Source organism: Acomys minous (assembly GCF_964271855.1).
Source record: "Acomys minous genome assembly, chromosome: 2".
Classification (NCBI taxonomy): Eukaryota; Metazoa; Chordata; class Mammalia; order Rodentia; family Muridae; genus Acomys; species Acomys minous.
Window position 1 is genome coordinate 48,613,327 of NC_140484.1, and position 23,332 is coordinate 48,636,658.

The 23,332-nt window shown below is 39.6% G+C and overlaps 1 long non-coding RNA gene across 1 annotated transcript; it reads left to right on the plus strand.

The window, feature by feature from the left end:
• The first annotated feature begins 2,127 nt into the window (after positions 1-2,127).
• LOC311586682 lies at positions 2,128-6,066 on the plus strand. The gene is made up of 3 exons (XR_014775619.1): positions 2,128-2,232; positions 4,121-4,308; positions 5,890-6,066. It is a non-coding gene; the product is annotated as an uncharacterized lncRNA (long non-coding RNA).
• The last annotated feature ends 17,266 nt before the right edge of the window (positions 6,067-23,332 follow it).

Genomic DNA, 23,332 nt, shown 5'->3' on the forward strand with positions numbered 1-23,332 from the left:
GGAGAATCCTCTTATATATGTTTTCACAATAGACAGGTGCATTTTTGAAGCATGAATAAAAGCTCTCACTTCATATTTTTTACCTGAATATTTCTTGTGATAGCCTGCTTATTTTATGTAACTTTAATTTTTAGGTGATTGCAAACAATGAATTTTGTTAATGTTATTTTTATACAACTGTGTTTCTTTCTCAATTTCTCTCTTAACCCTGCAGTCACACAAATAATTGAGACTCTATTATATTATTTAAACAAGCTTCACAGCACAAGAACTGCACAATTATTACTCTTTTCTTAACCTTCTGAGCTAACTTGCCCTCCTCTAGCTTGCGTTGCGGAGACACTTGCACTTTGTAGGTTTTCCTGTTCCAGCTTTCAGTCCTGATGTCTCCTGGACGTCTCCAATGGCAGAATCCCCCATTTTCTCTTGTAACACCTCCTCCCCTGACTGGCAGGAAGTCCAGTCCTGTTCTTTCCCCTGTTCAGTGATTGGCTGTAAGATGCTTTGTTGACATATCAGTGGACAAATGGGGAACAGTGTTTATACAACACTGAGGCAGGAGATTCTTAGAACAAGAATTGCAACCAGATAAGGGGGTACAGAAGTCAGCATTTGAGTTACACAATAACCTTATGCCTACAGAATTTTATCATGACCTTTCACACACAGGCACCATTATACTTTGTTCGTTTAGTCTTATCACTATTTCTCACACCAATAGTTCCCCTTCTACTTTAATGTCATACAGATTTAGATAGAGGGATAGATAGGCAGATAAATTCTTAATTTCCTCCCTCCCTACCTACATAAACATACATACACATACATAGTATGTATATTATAGAAAGCACAATATTTGTCTTTCTGAATTCAAAGATCTTTTTTAACTTAATAATATACTGGCACATTCATTTACATGTAAGTGACATAATTTACTTTTTACAGATGAATGAACATATATATATATATATATATATATATATAATTTTCTTAATTTAACCATCTTTTGATGGATGACTAAGCTGATCCTATAGCTGCTCTATTTTGACTAGTGCTATAATAATTATGGATGTGCATGTCATCTGTGGAATTCCATTATATACCCAAGTGATATAGCTGCCATACTAATGTCCACAGTCTCGGCACTGGAAATTAGGCATTGTGGAAAGGTTATTTATATGTTGTTCTGACCTCAGCAGGGCGTAATCTCTACTCACTTTAACATGTCTGAAAAGAAGCTCAGAGAGCCATGATTGTTCCTCTAAGAAAAGTCATGAGCAGATACCTCCCCCAGTATCTGAAGTCACATTTACATGAGCCACACAGCCACTCATCATACTCCTGTCATCCTGCTTCCCTCCCATAGAGCAAAAAGTATCTATAATAATTGGCAATGCCCTTTGACTCAGGAGAAGTGACATTCTAAAGCTTTAACATAGAAGGAAAATATGTTTTAAAATGTGAAATGAACAATAAATACTAGTCAGATGAAAGGATCCATTGGAAGACACTTCAGTAATGAGCAGAAGGTAATTAGCTCTTTCTGGAACTCAAAGAAGAAGAGGGTCAACAGGAAAGTCTGCCTGAAAAAGGGTGTGTGATGGTACACTGTTCCTAGACACTGGAACCATCAGAAATAAGTGTAAACAAAATGAAGCTGCTTAAAATTGGAAAATAAAAGGTAAAGAAACAAGAAAAGTAAATGAATGAAGAAAGATGAATGAGAAAAAAGAAAAGAATGAAAATAGTGAGGAAAATTATGAAGATGAAGACAAAGAAGATAAAGAGGGGGGAAATGAAGGAAGAAGGGTATGAAAAGGAAGAGAATTTTGTTAAACTTAAACTATAGAGTGGCAATCTGCATTACTTTTGGAAGCCCTTGGGGAAAGTGTACTGATTGGCATACTCCATGCTTTAATTCTCAGAGTCTAGTTCTCAATAATTTGCTTCCTTTTGTTATATAAACAAATCATAAGTTTCTTTGGCTCTGCTTCATGCCCGCTGGTGGTGTCTGGTGCAGTGCCATGTTGCTCTTATGACTTGCATTCTTATTTCCAAGGTGGCACTAAGAGGGCTGCCCAGGAAATAAATAGAGGAACACTGAGGTCTCAACTCCAGAAAGTTTCCTGATCTCCGTCTTGTACCAAAGACCAACCCACAAAGGCTGCCTCAACATGAAGCTGGTGGTGGTCTTCATGCTAGCTGCTATCCCCATTTGCTGCTATGCCAAGAGTGAGTTCTGTGGAAGGGTGGGATGCTTTTGGACCACAAATTGTTTCTATGTCCTACAGGAAGAAGTCCTAATTCCTGAGCCCCACGACATGTCAACACTGGTAAAAAAAAATTGCCTGATGCATTAGACCTAAACTCAACATTAATTGAGTTAATTAGAGGTATCACTGATTTTGGTTTGGTCTCTGATCTAGAGCTGAGGTATTCACATGAAAGGAGTTCTACAGTGATGACCAGTCTCCTACAATTGGTGATATGTCTTGGATTTGGAGATGAGACATTTTGTGGGGAATGACACAGGGTCTAAATGTGTTTCCTAAAGATTATACTCATGAATCTCTTTAAGTGGGGGAGGAGTTACTTCTCAAACTGCAGCATGTGGTCTAGGAGTAAACAGCATATTAGTCAAAAAACAGATGTGTAAAGGATTGTTTGGACCCCTTCAAGTTGGGTCCCTAGTCCTGCTGGTAGGGAGGACAGCTCATGTTCCTCAAGTCCACTTGAAATAATGAAAGAAGTAAAGTTTGTTCCTGAGAATGTAACTGGTAGAAATGTGCCATATGTGTAATAGGCTTTGTATAATTTGCATCATTTGTGTCAGCTACTTCACTTAACTGAGAAGTTGGTGCAAAATGGCAAGAAGGTGGAGTTCTCAGTTAACAAGTAGGAAAACCAGGGTCAAGCTTTAATGTAGGGTAAAGCTAGTTCATTTGAACCTACTTCCTGACATCTTTCTCTACTACTGGTTGACCAAACATTTCTTCAAGTTTAAGAGTTTATGTTTTATGATACTTTTGATGCAGATAATAGAATTAATACTGACAATGGATGATAGTCTGGGTATAATATTTATTGAATATTTTTAAATACTTCACAGGATTCACAAAATAACACTAAGATGTTATCATGGCTAAAAGAAAAAACAAATCCCAAACTGTTTACTATGTCCCATCAGAAGAAAGCATCTCATTTCTTGCATATCACTGCTGACAAAGGTTGTGTGAGGTTTGACTTCCCTCGTTGACTTTCTAGGAGAAAATTTAAGGACCTAATGAAATCTTACGATCTACATCCATTTTCTGCATGAAGTCACTACAAGTACTTACTAGATGTTGTGGTGTTTTTCCTCTACGCCCTACACCCCTGGAATAATGACTCAGACTCAGAATGTACTAGAAATGACTAGGCTATATAGCTAGACTCTTCTCTGACTAGCTCATAACTTAAAATAACCCATGTATTCTAATCTACATCCTGCCACATGGACAGTGACCTCTGCTCAGGTACCATGAGTCTGACCTCACAACTTTCTGGATAAATCTCCCATGCCTGGCTCTGTCGCATAATCCTTTCTGCCTGCCAATGACCCACTTTCTGTTCTACCCTCTCCAATAGGCCATAGGTGTTTTCTTCATTGACAAGTGATGCATCCATACAAGCGATTTCCTTCTATAACTAGAGCTTCTGTCTAAGTTGCTGTGTGGCAGATGCTAGAGTTAACAGAGTGAAGTGGATAATATTCTAGATGGGAGATTTATAGGATATTTGAACATGTTCCATTATGTTCTCAAAATAGTAATTAAATGTGGCAGAACTTTGAGCAAACAAAAACTCAAATGCTTACCATGTCCAGTAACACAGACTGCCACCTCTTTAGTGTCTGTGTTCTTGAAGGCCGGGTGAGGCATAGCTTCTTGTGCTGGGATGTTAGGAGCAGAACTCACAGTTTCTAAGTGCCATCTCACAGCCGGCATCACCTGTCCACACTTGGCATTGCTCCATCACCTTTGCTCATCTGTTTCTCCACTTGTACTCAAGAATGTGATTGTCATAACAGGTAAGCCCTAACGAGTTCAAACCAGCAGAGATGAGTGCCATGTCTTTCCAGGTTCTGGCTGTGCAAATCTAGACAAGATAATTGAGATGACAATTGACCCTGATGTGTCTCAGGAAGAGTATCTGAAAGTACTTGAACCATATCTCCATACTCCTGTGGGTAAAAATTCTGCAAAAAATTTCAAACAATGTTTTCTAGCCCAGTCTCGGGAGACTCTGGAGAATGTTAAACAGATGGTGGTAATTATTAATATTTCCTTTTTTTTTTTGCATTATGCACTTGTATTATTTTAAATGTGTGTTTCTATGCATGAATGTATGTGTGCAAGTTTATATGCGTAAGCATGAGCGTGGGCGTGAGTGTGCATGTGTCTGTGTGTGTATATGTGTGTATGTGTGGTGTATTTCCATTAATTAGGAAAAACCATGTTTCAACTTTGTGACTAATAAGGCCAAAGCAAAAACTGTGTATGTACCATTTTGAATGAAAGAACATATTCAAAATGACATGTGGTAACATTTTATTCAAGAAAGCCATTGAAAGAGAAAGTTAATCTTCAATCTTATTTTCCTGTTCCCTTTTAAGCATCTCATTTATGGGAAATCTTAGAAATGTGCCCAGTTTTAACTAATTAAAACTGCAGGTTAAGTATTCAGTAATGCACGGGACCTAAACATAATGGTGAGGACTCGCTACTTGGTCCAAATATATCTAATTTTTACAACATTGAGGACTTTTAAAAAATCATCTTTCTCTTAAACAAAATTTTAATTGTGCACATATTGAAAGAATAATAGCCCAAAAATTCAAATTAGGGTCATCAGACACCTTCAGCTACAGGTACCTTTAGATTCAGTATGGGCATAAAATGAGTTCCTATAAAAATAGCTCAGGTTGTTTGGAAGTTAGAAGGAAAAGGTGATAGAGAGAGAAAGATCTAAAAGATCTAAAAGATTGGTTTTTTTTTCATGACTTGTTGTCTCTTGAAAGAGAGAACACATATAACTAATCAAATTTTTCTCCCAGAGCTTTCTGGAATGTTTAATACTCATTGAAAATACTGAAAAATAATAACAACACCCCACATTTTGCAATATTAGGCTCTATAGTAAGAGTTCAATTTTTTTTTTTAGTGGTAAAAGTTGTTGGTCAAATGGGTTTCTTTATTTTTTTATTTTTTTTACTTTTTTATTAATTTATTCATATTACATCTCAGTTGTTAGCCCATACCTTGTATCCTCCCATTCATCCCTTCCTCCCACTTCCCCCTACTCCCCTCCCCTATGTCTGTGTCTGAGGGGGACCTCCTCCCCCTGTATATGCTCATAGGGTATCAAGTCTCTTGTTGGTGACCTATTATCCTTCCTGAGTGCCACCAGGCATCTCCATCCAAGGGACATGGTCAAATATGGTGCACCCAAGTTTGTGTGAAAGTCAGATCTCCACTCAACAGTGGAGAATGTCCTGTCCATCGGCTAGTCTGGGTAGGGCTTCGAGGTTTACTGCCTATATTTTTCTTGGCTGTTGCCATAGTTTGCGGAGGACCCCAGGGCCCAGACTCGCCTGCAGTTTTCCAGGACCCTCTGGATCCTTCTATTTCCCATTCTCATAGCCTTCTCACACCTAAAGTCTCAATAGGATGTCCTCCTCTCTTACCCAATTTCCTGGTAGGTACAGTTTTTAATGGGGATGTACACCTTGGACTAGTGTCTCAATATAAGTGAATATATACCATTTAACTCTTTTTGCTTCTGTGTGAACTCGCTCATTATGACAATTTCTAGTTCAATTTTTAAGTCACTTCCTCATTTGTTTTTCAGCATATAATATATGCCAGTGACGAGTGTCAAGCCTCATAAATTTCCACGGGACCTTTGGCTCATAGGACTAAAGAGACTGGTCACAGGCCAGCAGCTGATAACACAAATCATAACTTTTCTTTCTTGATTTTATCTTTCCTCCTGTAAGTGCAAGACAATTGTTGGAATCTCAAAGGCATTTCTTTTACTTCATTAAATTAACTGCAAATGCTAATGGCCCTTTTTGTCATCTTTTAAAACTGAGGGCTTGAGAAGCCTGCTATTCTCCATTGTAGGACACACAGCTGTCTCCAATACTACCTTAAAGTGAGATGGAGAAAGAAAACTACCTCTTACTTTTTCTGCATGGGTCCACTTGCTAGAGAATTGCTCTGGCCACATTCTCCCACCACATCTCACCTGCATCCTTTGGGATTCTCCTGCTGGGAGGCTGGTATGTGTTCTCAACTCTGCTGATATGACCATCACAAGAATTAGAAAATAAGGGTGATTCTAGGCATGCTGCTCTGTTAACAGAGTTCTGCACATGAAAAGGTTCAGGGAAAGATATTATATGATCATTTTAGGTGAGGAAAGGGCCTTTGACAAAATTCAGAGGTTTGTTTGTTTGTATGGGGGAAAATGTTTGTTTGTTGTTTTGATTTTTAGATAGTTACTTTCCTTAATGACAAAATGTTCTGACGAAAACAGAAATCTGGGAAATAATAAACATAATACATGTTTCTTATATCAAACTTTTTAAAAAAATACTGATACGCACAAAAGTAAAACATTTCCTTTAAAATTAAGGACTAAATAAGTGTGTCAATTTCTAAATTCTTCTGATTGTGATACCAGTACTGGTTTTAGTAAGAAATGTCTATCCCTACAAATAAATTAAACAATAACAAAAAGAAGAGAAATCCCTCCCATAGGCATCGTGCATGGGGATGAATCTGCTGAACCAGCTTCCTGTTCCTGCTGCTGTGTCTTCCTCACCTGTCATTATCTCTTCCCTGCTCTGATGGATTCTATCACTCTGAATTTTAAAGCAGAATATGCTCATTCTTTCCTCACTTGATTCTTGTCAGATACCTTTACCACAGTGACAAAAACATAACTACAAGAGTTGCCTAAATTTTCAGCCTAGAACAGCAGCACAAAAAGAAATGTGCTACAAATACCACATCAAGGAGCCAAATTATCCATGTTTTGAGGCATGATTCAATAAGTAAAACAGACTCTACCAGAAACTCTTAGATCACAGACACTATCAGAAGGATATTAAGATATGAAACGGAATATACAAAAAAATCCAGCATCATTTCTACACATCCATAATGACCACATTGAGAGGGAATTTAAGAATACAAAACCACTGATTATTACCTCAATGAAATAAATACCTAAAATCTTGCATGTCCAGTGCTGTTGATGTGATAAATATTTTCTTTTTTAAATTAATTTACTCTTGTTACATCTCAATGGTTATTCCATCCCTTGTATCCTCCCATTCTTCCCTGCCTCCCATTTTCCCCTTATTCCCCTCCCCTATGACTGTTTCTGAGGGGGATTACCTCCCCCTGTATATGCTCATAGGGTATCAAGTCTCTTTTCGGTAACCCGCTGTCCTTCCTCTGAGTGTCACCAGATCTCCCCCTCGAGGGGACATGGTCAAATGTGTATGTGAGAGCACGTCAGAAAGTCATATCCCACTCTCCACTCAATTGTGGAGAATGTTCCGACCATTGGCTAGATCTGGGTAGGGGTTTAAAGTTTACGGCCTGTATTGTCCTTGGCTGGTGCCTTAGTTTGCACAGGACCCTGGGCCCAAATCTGCCTACCATAATGTTCTAATTGTAGGTTTCTAGGACCCTCTGGATCCTTCTACTTTGCTATTCTCCCATGCTTCTCTCATCCAGAGTCTCAATGGGATGTCCTCCCCTCTGTCCCAGTTTCCTGGTAAGTGAAGGGTTTCATGGGACATGCTCCTTGGGCTAGTATGCAGATATGAGTGAGTATATACCATTTGACTCTTTCTACTTCTGCGTTAACTCACTCATTATGATCATTTCTAGCTCAATCCATTTGTCCACAAATTTCGGGAATTCCTTGTTTTTAATAGCTGAGTAGTATTCCATAGTGTATATGTACCACAGTTTCTTTACCCATTCTTCTATTGAGGGACATTTAGGCTGTTTCCATGTTCTGGCTATTATGAATAAGGCTGCTATGAACATAGTTGAGCAAATGTTCTTATTGTGTGCTGGAGCATCTTCTGGGTATATTCCAAGGAGTGGAATAGCTGGGTCTTGAGGAAGCCCTATTCCTATTTTTCTGAGATAGCACCAGATAGATTTTCAAAGTGGCTGTATTACTTTGCATTCCCACAAGCAATGAAGGAATGTTCCTCTCTCTCCACATCCTTGTCAGCATGTGGTGTCACTTTAATTTTTAATCTTAACCATTCTGATGGGTGTAAAATGGAATCTCAGAGTTGTTTTGATTTGCATTTCCCTAATGACTACGGTGGTTGAGAATTTCTTTAAGTGTTTCTCAGCCATTTGATATTTCTCTGTTGAGAATTCTATGTTTAGTGCCATACCCCATTTCTCTCTCTCTTTTTTTATTGCCTGTCTTTCCTCTTTTTTTACTTTATTAATTTATACTTGTTACATCTCAATGGTTATCCAATCCCTTGTATCCTCCCATTCTTCCCTCCCTCCCATTTTCCCCTTATTCCCCTCCCCTATGACTGTTCCTGAGGGGGATTACCTCCCCCTGATATGATCATAGGGTACCAAGTCTCTTCTTGGTAACCTACTGTCCTTCCTCTGAGTGCCACCAGGTCTCTCCTTCCAGGGGACATGGTCAAAGGTGAGGCACCAGAGTATGTGAGAAAGTAATATCCCATTCTCCACTCCACTGTGGAGAGTGTTCTGTCCACTGTCTAGATCAGGGTAGGGGTTTAAGGTTTACCGCCTGTATTGTCCTTGGCTGCTGCCTTAGTTTGAGCGGGACCCCTGTGCCCAAATCTGCCTATCATAATGTTCTACTTGTAGGCTTCTAGGACCCTCTGGATCCTTCTACTTTGCTATTCTCCCATGCTTCTCTCATCTAGAGTCCCACTAGAATGTCCTCCCCTCTGTCTCAGTTTTCTGGTAAGTGAAGGCTTTCGTGGGACATGCCCCTTGGGCTAATATGCAGATATAAGTGAGTATATACCATTTGACTCTTTCTACTTCTGCGTTAACTCACTCATTATGATCATTTCTAGCTCAATCCATTTATCCACAAATTTCGGGAATTCCTTGTTCTTAATAGCTGAGTAGTATTCCATAGTGTATATGTACCACAGTTTCTTTATCCATTCTTCTATTGAGGGACACTTAGGCTGTTTCCATGTTCTGGCTATTATGAATAAGGCTGCTATGAACATGGTTGAGCAAATTTTCTTCTTGTGTGCTGGAGCATCTTCTGGGTATATTCCAAGGAGTGGAATAGCTGGGTCTTGTGAAGCCCTATTCCCATTTTTCTGAGATAGCACCAGATAGATTTCCAAAGTGGTTGTACTAGTTTGCATTCCCACCAGCAATGAAGGAGTGTTCCTTTCTCCCCACATCCTCGCCAGCATGTGGTGTCGCTTGAATTTTTGATCTTAGCCATTCTGAATGGTGTAAAATGGAATCTCAGAGTTGTTTTGATTTGCATTTCCCTGATGATTAAGGAGGTTGAACGTTTCTTTAAGTGTTTCTCAGCCATTTGATATTCCTCTGTTCAGAATTCTCTGTTTAATTCCAAGCCCCATTTCTCAATTGTGTTATTTGGTTTGATGGTGTTTAATTTCTTGAGTTCTTTATATATTTTGGATATTAGACCTTTGTCAGATGTAGGGTTGGTGAAGATCTTTTCTCAGTCTGTAGGCTGTTGCTTTGTTCTCTTGACAGTGTCTCCTGCCTTACAGAGGCTTCTCAGCCTCATGAGGTCCCACTTATTAATTGTTTATCTCAAGGTCTGGACTGTTGGTGTTCTGTTCAGGAAGTTGTCTCCTGTGCCAATATGTTCCAGGCTCTTCCCCACTTTTTCTTCTATCTGGCTTAGTGTTTCTGGTTTTATGTTGAGGTCTTTGATCCACTTGGATTTAAGTTTTGTACAAGGTGACAAATATGGGTCCAGTTGCATTTTTTTTACACATAGACATCCAATTAGATGAGCACCATTTGTTGAAGATACTATCATTTTTCCATTGAATGGATTTGGCTTATTTGTCAAAAATTAAGTAACCATATGTGTGTGGATTCATATCTGGGTCTTTGATTCGATTCCACTGATCAACCAGCCTGTTACTGTGCCAGTACCATGCTGTTTTAATTACTGTTGCTCTGTAGTACAGCTTGAGATCAGGTATGGAGATTCTTTCAGATGATCTATTATTGTACAAGATTGTTTTAGCTATTCTGGGTTTTTTGTTTTTTTATGTGAAGTTCAGAATTGAACTTTCAATGTCTTTAAACAATTGTGTATGTGTTTTGATAGGGATACGTAGAACGTGTAGATTGCTTTTGGTAAGATGGCCATTTTTACTATGTTAATTCTCCCGATCCATGAGCAAGGAAGATTATTCCATCATCTCATGTCATCTTCAATCTCTTTCTTCAGAGATTTGAAATATTTTAGAAACAAGTCCTTCACTTGCTTCGTTAGAGTTACTCCTAAATATTTTATATTGCTTATGCCTAATGTGAAGGGTGTGGTTTTCCTAATTTCTTCCACTGCAAGATTGTCATTTGTATATAAGAAAGCTACAGACTTTTTTTTTAGTTAATTTTATATCCAGCCAGTTTGCTAAAGATGTTTATCAGCTGTAGTAGCTCTCTGGTGGAATTTTGAGGATCACTTATGTACATTACCATATCATCTGCAAATAGGGGTAACTTGACTTCCTCCTTTCCCATTTGGATACACTTCATCTCCTTTTGTTGTCTTATTGCTCTGGCTAGAACTTTGAGTACTATATTGAGAGAGTGGGCAGGCTTGCCTTGTTCCTGATTATAGAGGAATTTCCTTGAGTTTCTCCCCATTTAATTTGAATTTGTCTATTGGCTTGCTGTATATAGCCTTTATTTTGTTGTAGAAAGTGCCTTGTATTCCCGATCTCTCCAAAACTTTACACATGAACAGGTGTTGGATTTTATCAAATGCTTTCTCTACATCTAAGGAGATGATCATGTGGTTTTTCATTTTCCATTAGCCTGAATGCCTGGAATGAAGCTTACCTGGTCATGGTGAATGATATCTTTGATGTGTTCTTGTATGTGTTTTGCAAATATTTTATTGAGTATTTTTGCATCAATGTTCATAAGAGAAATTGGTCTGAAATTCTCTTCCTTTGTTGCATCTTTGTGATCTTTAGGTATCAACGTGACTAAGGCTTCATAGAATTAATTTGGTAATGTTCCATCCATTTCTATCTTTTGGAGTAGCTTGAAGAGTATCGGTATTAGCACACCCTTGAAGGTCTGGAAGAATTCTGCACTGAAACCATCTGGCACTGGCCTTATTTTTGGTTGGGAGACTATCAATGATTGCTTCTGTTTCTGTAGGGGAAATGGGACTATTTAGTTTGTTTATCTCTTCTACACTCAATTTTGGTTGTTTGTATTTTCCTGAAATTTTTCCAAATCCACTCTAATGGCTTCTTTATGTCTCTCACCTGTTTGGCTGCATCTTCCTACATTTGATTATGAATTTTATTTGTTTCCTCCATTATCATACTCATTACTAAGGATTTGGGGTCATTTTCTTGTATTTCCATTGTGTTTGAGCTCTCTGGGTTGTTTTCTTTGGGATAGCTGGGATCTGGAGATGCTATATTGTTTGGGTTTTTTGTGTGTGTGTGTATGCTTTTACGCTGTCCATTAGACATCTTGCCATCTCTCTTTTTGTTGATTAGCTTCCAGAGTTGGGTGGAGGGTTTCTGATGATATATTCACCAGTTTTCTCATGAATTCCCTGGCCCGGAAGCTCTGATGCTTCACTAGTGTGGATGACAGGAGGCTAGCCATGTTGTTTTGGACTCTTACAGCCAGTGATCCCCAACTACCTTGTACTGTGGGTCGTGCAATCGTTCTGGATCTCTGAATGTGCTTTGGGTCAGGTAAAAATGTCCACAGCCTTCTGGGTCCCCTGTCAAGACCAGCCAGGGACACTTGCCAAAACCACGCGCCATGCTCCGCTGGATTCTCAGGGCCCGAACAGTCTCCCGAGCTCAGCTAGGAACTCTGGGCCCAAAATGCATGCAGAGTCCAGCCAGAGTTTCAGGGCTGGCAGTGCGTGCCAAGCTCAGCTAGGTTCTTTGTGCTCAAAGAGCATGCCATGGTCAGTTATAGTATCAGGGCCCAAACCTTCCGCCAAGCTCAGCCAGGAATTCTGGAACCAAACTGCACACAGGGTCCAACCAGAGTTTCAGGACTGGGACTGTGCAAAAAGCTCCGCTAGAGTCTCTGGGCCCAACATGCCCACCAAGCACAGTTAGGGACTCTGGTCCCAAAGTGCACACCGATCTCCGCCAGAGTCTCAGGAAAGAATTATGCACCGAGGTCAGCCAGGGACTCTGGACACACATTGCATGATGAATTAAACCAGGGACTCTGGGCCTAAATTGCGCCGAGATTCTGGTCTTTGTCTCAGGGCCATGATGAGCACAAAGCTCAGCTAGAGTCTCTGGTCCCATCCTGCACGGAATGTCCAGCTAGGGACTCTGGGCCAAATGTGAGCACTGAGCTCAGCCTGTGTCCCAGCAGCGGAACTGCACACTGAGCTGAGCTAGCACCGCTGTGGCAGAACTGCACACTGAGCTGAGCTTGGGACTCAGGGGCTGAACTGCCCACCGATTACAGTTTGGGTCTCAGGGCACAACGTGACCCAAATCCTGCCCAGAGTCCCCTTTCCCACAGCAACTCCCACCAGCCACCACACCAATTTCCTACACTGGAGAGCTACGAGCTGCAAACCTCAACTGCTGCTGCCGCCGCTGCCACCACTCCAATCCGAGAAAATCCACACTCCTCCCATGTGCAGGGGCACACATGGCCTCTGCATCCTTGTCCCTTCAACGCGTGGAGCACTCCTGTTGTGGTGGTGTGGGGACCTCGGTGTTCCTGGTTCAGAATTCTGTGAAATTCCCTGAATTGTTTACTGGAGCTTCTAAACACGGGCCCACACTGCTTGCCACCATCTTGGATCTCCTCGTGTAGGTCACTTTTTAATTTGGAATACAAACCTACCAATACATATAAGATTTCAGAGAGAGTTATGTATAGGAAGAAAAATACTTTATCAGAAGGAACAATGACATCATAGAATGAAGGCACTGTCCTATACAGTGAACCAGGCAGCTTTTTGAGAAGATATTGATATGTGATATTGCTTCTGTGTCCCATCCTCAACTGGGCTGTTCCTGTTTTCCAAATCCTTGTGGGCCTGTCTTGTTTTCATCAAAGTCTCATTTGAAAATTCATAAAACCAAATGGGCCAACATACTGGTGCTGCTGATATTTCTCCCTTTCCAAAGGTGACTGACTCTGTCCGAACTTCCCAACAGTTAAGGGTCTGTATAAACATCCTTCAATGTCTCCCTTTTGGGGACAAATATTTATGGATGGAAATCTAGATCAAAGGACTATACTTTTACATTGTTTCTGGGTTGTACATTTCATAGGTTTGTGTTTTAAAAGATAAATGAAATATTTGATGAGGAACTATCATATTTATGTCACAGTTGGCCCCTGTTCGGCTTGAGACATAGATTAACACTTTTGCTACAGAGCGGTCCTTACCATACTTAATAGAAGAAAGTAGTACTGTGTGTGAGACATTTTGTCCCAATGATTCATGCAGGGTCAAACACATACATATATATAACAGTAAGCATTATCATGATTAAATGATATGCAGGTTTTCTGACTGTAAGTTACAGATATGTATCGGCTTCACAGCAATTGGGGTTCAGGACAAACCACCATTTATCACTGCACATTGTTCTGTAGCTCTATAAGTCTGGTCCACCCTCACCTACAATGTCTTACTCTGATATGTCTTTGCAGATGAACGTCTTCCTTAAGGACATACCGAATCCACAAATCATGCTATGAGCACTTACTGAGGCCAGATATTTCAGAAGAGACATCTAGACATTAAGACTCTTGGATCTGAACATTAAAACATCTGTTGTTGAAGTCACAGAGACATTTCCTTCATCTCTGTGCTTATAGAAATCTCAGTATTTGTGTTTCTTAGCTATGGTGTTCATTGTTTAGTCCATATATATTATACCCAGAATTGGCTTTTCCTTGGCGTCTTAAATGCACGGGTGTCCATCATTCTGTAACTTCTCTGTCAAAGCCATCCCATCTACACCACACCATCTACACCACACAGGAAGAGCCTCCAGGTCATTTACATCTCTCCTTAACTCAGAGATCCAGCCTGGCAGGAACACATTTCCCCAAGGCTATTTCTGTTCAATGAACAGACAGCTGATGGTCATTCCTGTGAATTCATGTAGGCACCAGGACTTGGGATAAATCTGAAAGAACTTGTAAATCCTCCCTTCCAACACAGGCTTGGACAAAGAGTGCATTCAGCCACAATGTTAGGTTCACTGTGCAAGGAATGTCTCCCACCTCAATGCACACACCGTACTTTTTGTTTCAGCTAACTCAGTCATGAGACTTGAGTCTTTTTAGGATTCAGAGGAGTCTGAATAGAGATATATGCTGTATGAGTGTATATGGGACAGGAGACAGCCAGACTTGGATAACAGTTTCTGGGAAGACACATGAGTGAGGAGCTTTCTTTTAAAGGATAGGCATCTTCAGACTTCAAGGACCATGACAGGCTTGTTTCTCTCCTTGTTTGCTTGTTTGCTTTGACAGTGCCTTATTATATGGTCCAGGGTGAACTCATGATAACCCTACTGTTTCTCCTTCCAAAGTGTGGGATGTCAGACATTAGTCACCTCACAGAGCTCCAAAAGAGACTCTGAGAAGAGAAATGTACTTTCCCGAGAACCGAAGAAATTGAGAGTATGTCTGAAGAAGTCGGGAAAAATCAAAGAGAAAGTGAGAAACCCCTCATTCTTGGGAGTGGTTCACTGGCCAGATTGTCAGTCATAGATTACTCAGAAAGAAAGTGAAAAGGAGGGCCTGAAAAGCTGCACTTCAGATGCCAGGTGGGTAGAGTCGGTTTGGCCCCCTGTCTGAGTGTTCTAAACTCTTTTAATTCAAAGTATGTTGACCAATGGGGCATTCATAAGGACTCGAGTCAGATCACCTGTGTTCGCTTCCTGGCTACACTGTTGGCTGACCCTGTAACCCTGAAGAGGAGAGGAGGTGTCTGTGACTCCTTAAAATTATAAGAATATTCTGTAGCATGTGTATATTTCTGGAAAATTGATCATATGATAGGGTACAAGTCAATCCTTGGCTTATATGAATACAAATTTAGATAAATATGTGAAACTATATAAGTATTAGGGCTTGAATGATGCCATTTTCTTTTTAAATTATTTTTTTGTGGTTTAAAATAATCTAAAATATTTATATATTTCTTTTTTATTATTACATTTTTTATTAATTTATTCATATTACATCTCGATTGTTAGCCCTTCCCATGTTTCCTCCCCTTCTTCCCTCCCTCCCACTTCCCCCCTTCTCCCCTCCCCTATGTCTGTGATTGAGGGAGACCTCCTCCCCCTATATATGCACTTAGAATATCGAATCTCTTCTTGGTAACTTGCTATCCTCCCTCTGAGTGTCGCCAGGCCTCCCCATCCAGAGGACGTTAAATTATTTTTTATGAATGTGTTTTGTCTGTGTGTATGTCAGTGCATCATGTGGGCACCTGGTAACATGCAGAAACAAGAAGCAGGATCCTCTTGAACTAAATTTACAAAAAGTTGTGGGCCATTATATAGGTACTAGTTTGGACCTGGATCCTGTGAAAGAGTGACCACTGCTCTTCTGTATATATCACATATATGTATACACACATATGTATGTCTATACACATACAGTGTATGTTGATCGTATATCAATCCTATTTCACCCTTTCAAATCCCCCAAGACCCCTGTGTCCTATCTTCCTTCCAATTTCCCTTCCTTCCTTTTCCCTTCTTTCTTCCTTCTTTTCTTATTTCCTTTCTTCCTACTTACTGAGTCCAATTAGCACTGTGCATGTACACATTGGTATGGGGCCACCCACTGGGTGTAGGCAATCTATGCCCCCATCCCTAAAGAAAAATAACTTTTATTTCTCCACCAACCATAAATTGCCAATATCTCCTCAAATTAATTAATTTATTTATTAATAATTGTGGAAGTGGGCACAGTTGTACCATGGTATATGCATGACACAGCACACATGTATGGAGGTCAAAGAATGACTTTGTAGAATCAGTTCTCTCCTTCAACCTTAATGTGTATTCTGGGGTGAGGCTGAGATGTCAACCTCCTGGGCCCATCCCTATAAATCTTCAGTTAATAACAGACTACTGATAAAATCATGATAAGTTTAAAATTTCCTAGAAACAATTGTAAATCACAGCCCTGACTATAAAAGCCTGTGGGCTATGGCCAACATAGACCAAGAAGGGAAGTTTATAGCTATAAATGCTCATAGTAGAGTTCAGTGGGCTCTCAAATAATCTATCACACAACTTAAAACTCAAGAAGATAAGAAGCCAAATGCAGTAACTAGCAAGCAATTATAAAAGTTGAGGTAGATAATAATGGAATAGAAATTTAAAAAAATAGGTACTGTAATCAATAATTGACTGTGAAACTAAGCAAAATTAACAAATCCCTGGTCAAACTAGAAGGAAAAACTGGAGAAGAAGAAGAAATTATTCAAATTAATGAAATCAGTCATGAAAAGAGAGAAACAAGACAAAACACATTCCCTGAAGCCAGTATTAGCCAAATACCAAAACTGGGTAAATACTTGACATCAGGGGAGTAGGTAAATATGGACAAACATGCATAACAATACCACAATGCATTCTACCGTGATGTATATTAAAACAAGATTTAGCTTAAACTGAAAGTAATATATATCAGAAAAGATTTGGAAATTCACAGTGGACAGACATGAGAGTAAATAAATGGAGCTGCAGGGACAAAGAAGGCGGAGGTGTGAGTTTCAGGCCATAGGTGCTACACCCAATGTAACTACACACTGTCCCTAAGCCCCATGAATTTGGAAGGGAAATGGGGGGTCAGTGGAAAGAAAGTTTAGAATGGAGGAGAGGGAGGGCAAATTTTTTATGTTTTAATTAAAATTAACAAATATATTTTATTTGAAAAGTAAATGAAAAAAGGATTATCTCATATGAAGCTAGTACGAAGGAAGAGAGATAAAGACTTATAAAATATAAAACATCAGAAGGGTAAAATCTTGGACTTTAACGTGAAGGATTAAGAAAATGGTGTTGTAAATGTGCCACAGTTTCTTGATCCATTCTTCTACTGAGGGACACTTAGGTTGTTTCCAGGTTCTGGCTATTATGAATAAGGCTGCCATGAGCATGGTTGAGCAAATGTTCTTGTTGTGTACTGGAGCATCTTCTAGGTATATTCCAAGGAGTAGAATAGCTGGGTATTGAGGAAGCCTTATTTGAGGTTTTCTGAGATATTAATGATAAGGAATTCCCAAAATTTGTAGACAACTGGATTGAACTAGAAATGATCATAATGAGTGAGTTAACAAAGAAGCAGAAAGACTCAAATGGTATATATTCACTCATATCTGGACACTAGCCCAAGGGGCATGTCCCATGAGGGTCTTCACTTTCCAGGAAAGTGGAATAGAGGGAAAGACTTCCTATTGGAACTCTGGGTGAGAGAAGCAAGGGAGAATGGGGAAATAGAAGGATCCAGAGGGTCCTAGAAACCTACAAGTAGAACATTATGATGGGCAGATCTGGGCTCAGGACTCCTGCTCAAACTATGGCACCAGCCAAGGACAATACGTGCAATAAACTTTGAATCCCTACCCAGATTTAGCCAATGGACAGGACATTATCCACAGTTGAGTGGAGAGTGGGGACTCACGTTCACATGGAATCTGATGCCCACTATTTGACCACATCCTCTGGATGGGGAGAGCTGGTGGCACTCAAAGAAAGGATAGCAAGCTACCAAGAAGAGACTTGATACTGTATGAGCATATACAGGGGGAGGAGGTCCCCCTCAGTCACAGTCATAGGGGAGGGAAGTAAGGGGAAAGTGGGAGGGAGGGAGGGAGGAATGAGAGGATAAAAGTGATGGGGTAACAATTGACATGTAATATGAATACATTAATAAAATATATTTTTAAAAAAGAGAATGGAGTTGAAGTTGGAGGAAGGAAAAAAGAGTCCCAGTATTCAAAGAAGCCAAGAAAATAAAATGCCTAGACGAAAGTCCTGCACCCTGGAGGATGAGTGTGATCACGTTATATCTGTCATCTTAACAAAGGGAAGGCTTGATTGCCTGAGTAAAAGATCTACAGCCACACTAGTCATCAGCTGTCACCAGTGTAAGTACTTGAGATAATTTCTCTAACACAGTTTTCTTAACTGAAACTAATGACGATTGGTACAGTCCTATGTAGCAAGTGTAGCAGATAGCTTCTAAGCTCTTGCCACCTAGAGTGCACCCACACCCATCTACTTCTAAGGACGATTTACCTTCTGACAATGACTACAGAGCTTTGGGGGGGGGGCCGAGAAAGCAAATCTCTCTCTCTCCTAGCTGAGATTCGCTGCTCTACCACAGGAAAAACTGGGTATCAGTTCCCTCATCTCCTCCTCTTTCAAGACAAGACACAGAGAAGAATTGTCATTAAAATGGAAGATCAGTCCTGATTAACTGAAGAAGACATCAGCATATGCAGCTGGGAAATCAAATAAACTATTATTTTGTGAGGGGAATTAAAGGTTTAACCACAAACTCTTGGCCCTGAAAAGTTAGGTAAAGTTCACAGTTTTGGCATGATGAGGAAGGAGCCAGAGGCAGGTGCATGGTCCTGGCTGTGCTTCAGAACCAAGCCTCTGACCTTAGGTGATTTGTAGGGGAGGGGATCCAGCTTACAGCATGTTATGATAGCAGCTATCTGTACTCCTCCCTTCCTGTCCACTATGCCCCCACATAACAGTGTAAAGGATGCTTGTTAGTGCCAAAAAGTCATGAGACATCTGGCTTTAGTGTCAGATCTGATATCTCCCTGAATTAAAGTTTAATGTTTTGGTGAAAATCCACTTTCTAATTAGATATAGTATCAAGCTAAGAGTTGTGATTAGTGTATTCATTGGAAAACAGAGCTCACGAAAGGCAGTTCCACTCTCTTTTATTTAGCATTCACTGTGGTGTTTTTATAAAAAGAAAAGAAGTGAGCAGGCTGTGTGAGGGAGGAGGAAGGGGCAGGGAATGAAGGTCTCAAAAACCTAAGGAGAAAGTGGCTGAAGGAAGAGAAAGCCATGGTGACAGCCCCTAACCTAAATCACCTGTCCCCAACAGCTTGCTAGAGTGGCTTGTTATAATGATTACACTGGAATCAGAGAATATGGTGGGCTGAGGCAGGAGGGTTAAAGGTTAAGAGACAACAAGGAAAGCAAAGGCCTCCACTGATCTCATTCAGAAGGATTTTCTCCCTCTAAAGTTCCCTCCCTTTAGAATGCTATGTAAGTAAATTATAATAAATAAAAAAGTTAAAAACAAAAACAAAACCACATCTCAAAAATAAATAAATAAATTTCCCACCTTTTTTTTTTTTGCCTTTTGTAGCACTTTATCCATGTCTATTTACCCTGTATAATCCAACCAGGATTTTATGGTACTGTGTATGTCACTTTAACCTTCTCAGAAATATAAAGGGACACAGGCCTTTTCCCATAATACAGTCATTATTACTCACTATAGTCTTCTCACTGAGGCCATGACCTCTCTCTTATGCAACGCTATTTCAGACAAGGACAGATAAAGTCTCTCTCATAGAGAAATCACAGCTGTCACTTGCGCTCCTTTTTCAACCTCCACACTCACCTCATCAGGGATCATGTCGGTCACATGAAGGATCACCAAGCAGGTATAGGTGGGGAGAACTGTCAGGTGCTGGGGCTGAGTCACAGTTTTGAGTGGGACATGGCAAACCTGGAGGCTCCTTCTATGCTGTGGGGATTGGCCAGGCTCGGGATGATGCCTTCAGGAGAGCTGACATCTATAGTCTTCTTGTGGAAGGGATATGAGCAGGTATTGATGCTGGGAGGTGGGAGCAGTGATTGAACACTGAGCAACACAGGAGATCAAGAGAAGCACAGAATGGATGGGAAAACCCCAGGATATGAACTATAGCTACCTAACTGCCTGAAAAGATGTGTGGTATCAGAGGCTCCTGCTGAAGCTCCTGTCTTGAGCTAACACAACTCCTCATTGCTAAGCTTTGGAGGACTTTACAGAGAAAGAGGTCCATTTCTGATGGCATGTATGAGGTTGGCCTCTTAGGAGGCCTGAATTATGGGAGAGAATCCAAACTCATAGAATAACGATAAATGAGAAAGAAATGTGCGCTGTCATACTCCAAATACTGTGTGATAGATAGAGACCTGTAATTTACAATCATAAGCCCGTAAAGATGATTTAAACAATCACATATTCTTTTTCACAGATTTTTTCTGTAAATACACAAGCCACATGTTAAACTATCTTATGATATATCTCATAAACTTCTTTCTGTTAAGTGTGGCAAGAACTTTTAGATGTTGAAAGCCCACATGTCACGTGGTGTTTTTTCATTTCCCATTTACTGAGTACTGTAAGATGTTGGAAGTTGATCGAACTGCATCTGCTCTCTTTTATGAGACAGTTGTCATAGAAATAATACCTTTGCCTGTCTGAAACTTTCTCTCCTAAATAATAAATCTGTCCAGCATGCCATCCATAATGTAACAAAGAATATTTCCCCCTGCCTTGGCAACAAGGAGATTGAAACATAACTATCTATGTCGGCCTGTGGGACACTCAAGAATGTAGAACACCTTAATTTTAGATATCTTGATATTCTAAAGGGATCTTCTTGGGGAAAAGAGGCTGTCAGCAGCACCATTATTCTGAGGTGTTTGAGTGCATAGAGAAGAATTATGATGAAGTGATAGAGATATTTTGGTTGCTAGAGAAAACATGATGTCTGACTTGTCCACGTCTACACATGTGGAATGCTTTTTTTATTTTAATGAATTGGATTCCCTTAAGGAATAGTTCCCTCTTAATTGACAAGGAATGTCCACAATGGTTGGGGCACCAGATTGAGTCCATGTAGGGATTGTCTTGAACACAGAGACTATGTTCTGTTTCTCTATCAGAGCTCTTATTTGACTTTGGACTTAAGAAATCATAATGTGAACTAGATGAAAGTAAACACGTGGCTCCTTTCTGTCACTTCTTAAAGGAGCTTTGTTCTTGGCATCTTCTGCTCCCTATGAATTCCAGAAAGAATGATGTCAGAACAAACCTGACATTAAACAATGAACTCACAGGTAAGTAAAAATAGACTCATTTCTCTCTCTGTCTCTGTCTCTGTCTCTGTCTCTGTCTCTGTCTCTGTCTCTGTCTCTCTCTCTCTCTCTCTCTCTCTCTCTCTCTCTCACACACACACACACACACATTTCTTCTGTTTTAGATGGAGCTAACTTGTTTTCTCATCACTATTTCAATAATAATCACTATTTCTATCACTACTGTAAATTTCTCCTCCCTAACCCTAAACTGTTGCCTCCACCCCTCTTCTAGATCCTCCAATGGATAGGCCGATTGATTTATTTTACTTTCAGCTTCAGTGGTACCTTCTCCAATTCTGTTTTGTACTGCTTATAGGATGTGACACCTTATCAATCACCCAATCAATCACCCACTGTTTCATTGAATTTTGTGGATAGTTGTTGATATTCCTAAAGCTTCCATTATGATATCACTTTTACTGGTATGTTTGTTATTTTGATTCATCATTAGAAATGGATCTCAACAAAATCAAAGACCAAAGCTTTTGTTTCTCTACCAAAAAACTGTAATTTTGCATTTACACAGGAAGCAAATCATTGGAAATGTTCCTTTTCGATGTGTTCCTTATTGAGTGGGTGCCTTGTTGGACAGATGGATGAAAACTGCTTTCCTTCACCTGTGTACTTCTTCTTCTTCCTATTCTGGCTTAATTCTCTTACTTTAATTAAATCTTCATTAATTTTAGATGATGTACAAGATAATTTTTCCTACATACACATGATTGTTCTCACTGTTGTTTCCATTCCTCCTTGCAGATAGTGTACACGCATATGCCATGGAACCAGAAGTGACCTCTTTCTGTATGAAATGGTATCATGTATGCAAATATATTTTCTGCACATGAAGTAAAATAAAATGTGCCTTTCTGAGTCTGACTTATTTTGCTTAACCATCTCCTGTTTCATAGATTTTTTTAATGTAAAAATTGTAAATTTCACTTATATTTAAGGCTAATTAAACTTTCATTATATCTGAGTGTACGATATTTTAATATCAGTTATGAATTCTGTGAATGGTAATATTCACAGATAAGGAAGCATTTCTCTTTCATTCAGACTTGGGTTCCAATCAGTTTAATAGAGATAAATCATGTGATATTTCTATTTTTATTTTGTCCAAGAATTACTATAGTGATTTCCTACAGTAGCAGCATTTCAAACAGTCTCTGTGAAAATCACTATGATAGGTAAAATTAATGACCCTCTAATCCTAAAACCTATAATAGTTTATTACAGAGAAATAGAGGGAACAAATACTAAACATATGGCTAGAAATGAATAAAACAAAGAATTCATTCACTGAGGATAGCTCTTCCAAGATTCCTCATATTTGGGAGACAATACAATGATATCTACAGAAAGCTTTTTTACATGAATTGTGCCGCTAATTTATTTCCACAAATTCACTTTATCTGAATTGCTAAATTAATCTTAAAATATCCTTGTTGGAAGAATCCTTGTTGGTATGTAGAATTATGTTTCTAATAAGTCAAGAATGTTTTGCATTAGCAAGGTGCAGTGGCACATGCTGTTAATCCCAGCACTCGGGCAGGGAGAGGCAGGCTGATTTCTGTGTGTTCAAGGCCAGCCTGGTCTACAAAGCAAGTCTAGGACATCCAGGGACACACACACACACACACACACACACACAGAGCCACACACAGATCCTTGTCTTGAAAACCAAAATAATCAACAACAGAACCAAAAAAAAAAAAAAAAAAATAGAAAGAAAAAGAAAAAGAAAAGGAAAAAGAAAAAAGATTTGTATCAGAAGAGAAACATTGCTGTAAGAGAGCAGAGTAGAGGTTATGGGTTTGGATGGTAAAAGTGACACCAAACTACAATGTATCAGCTACCAAGCTGGTCTTTGTG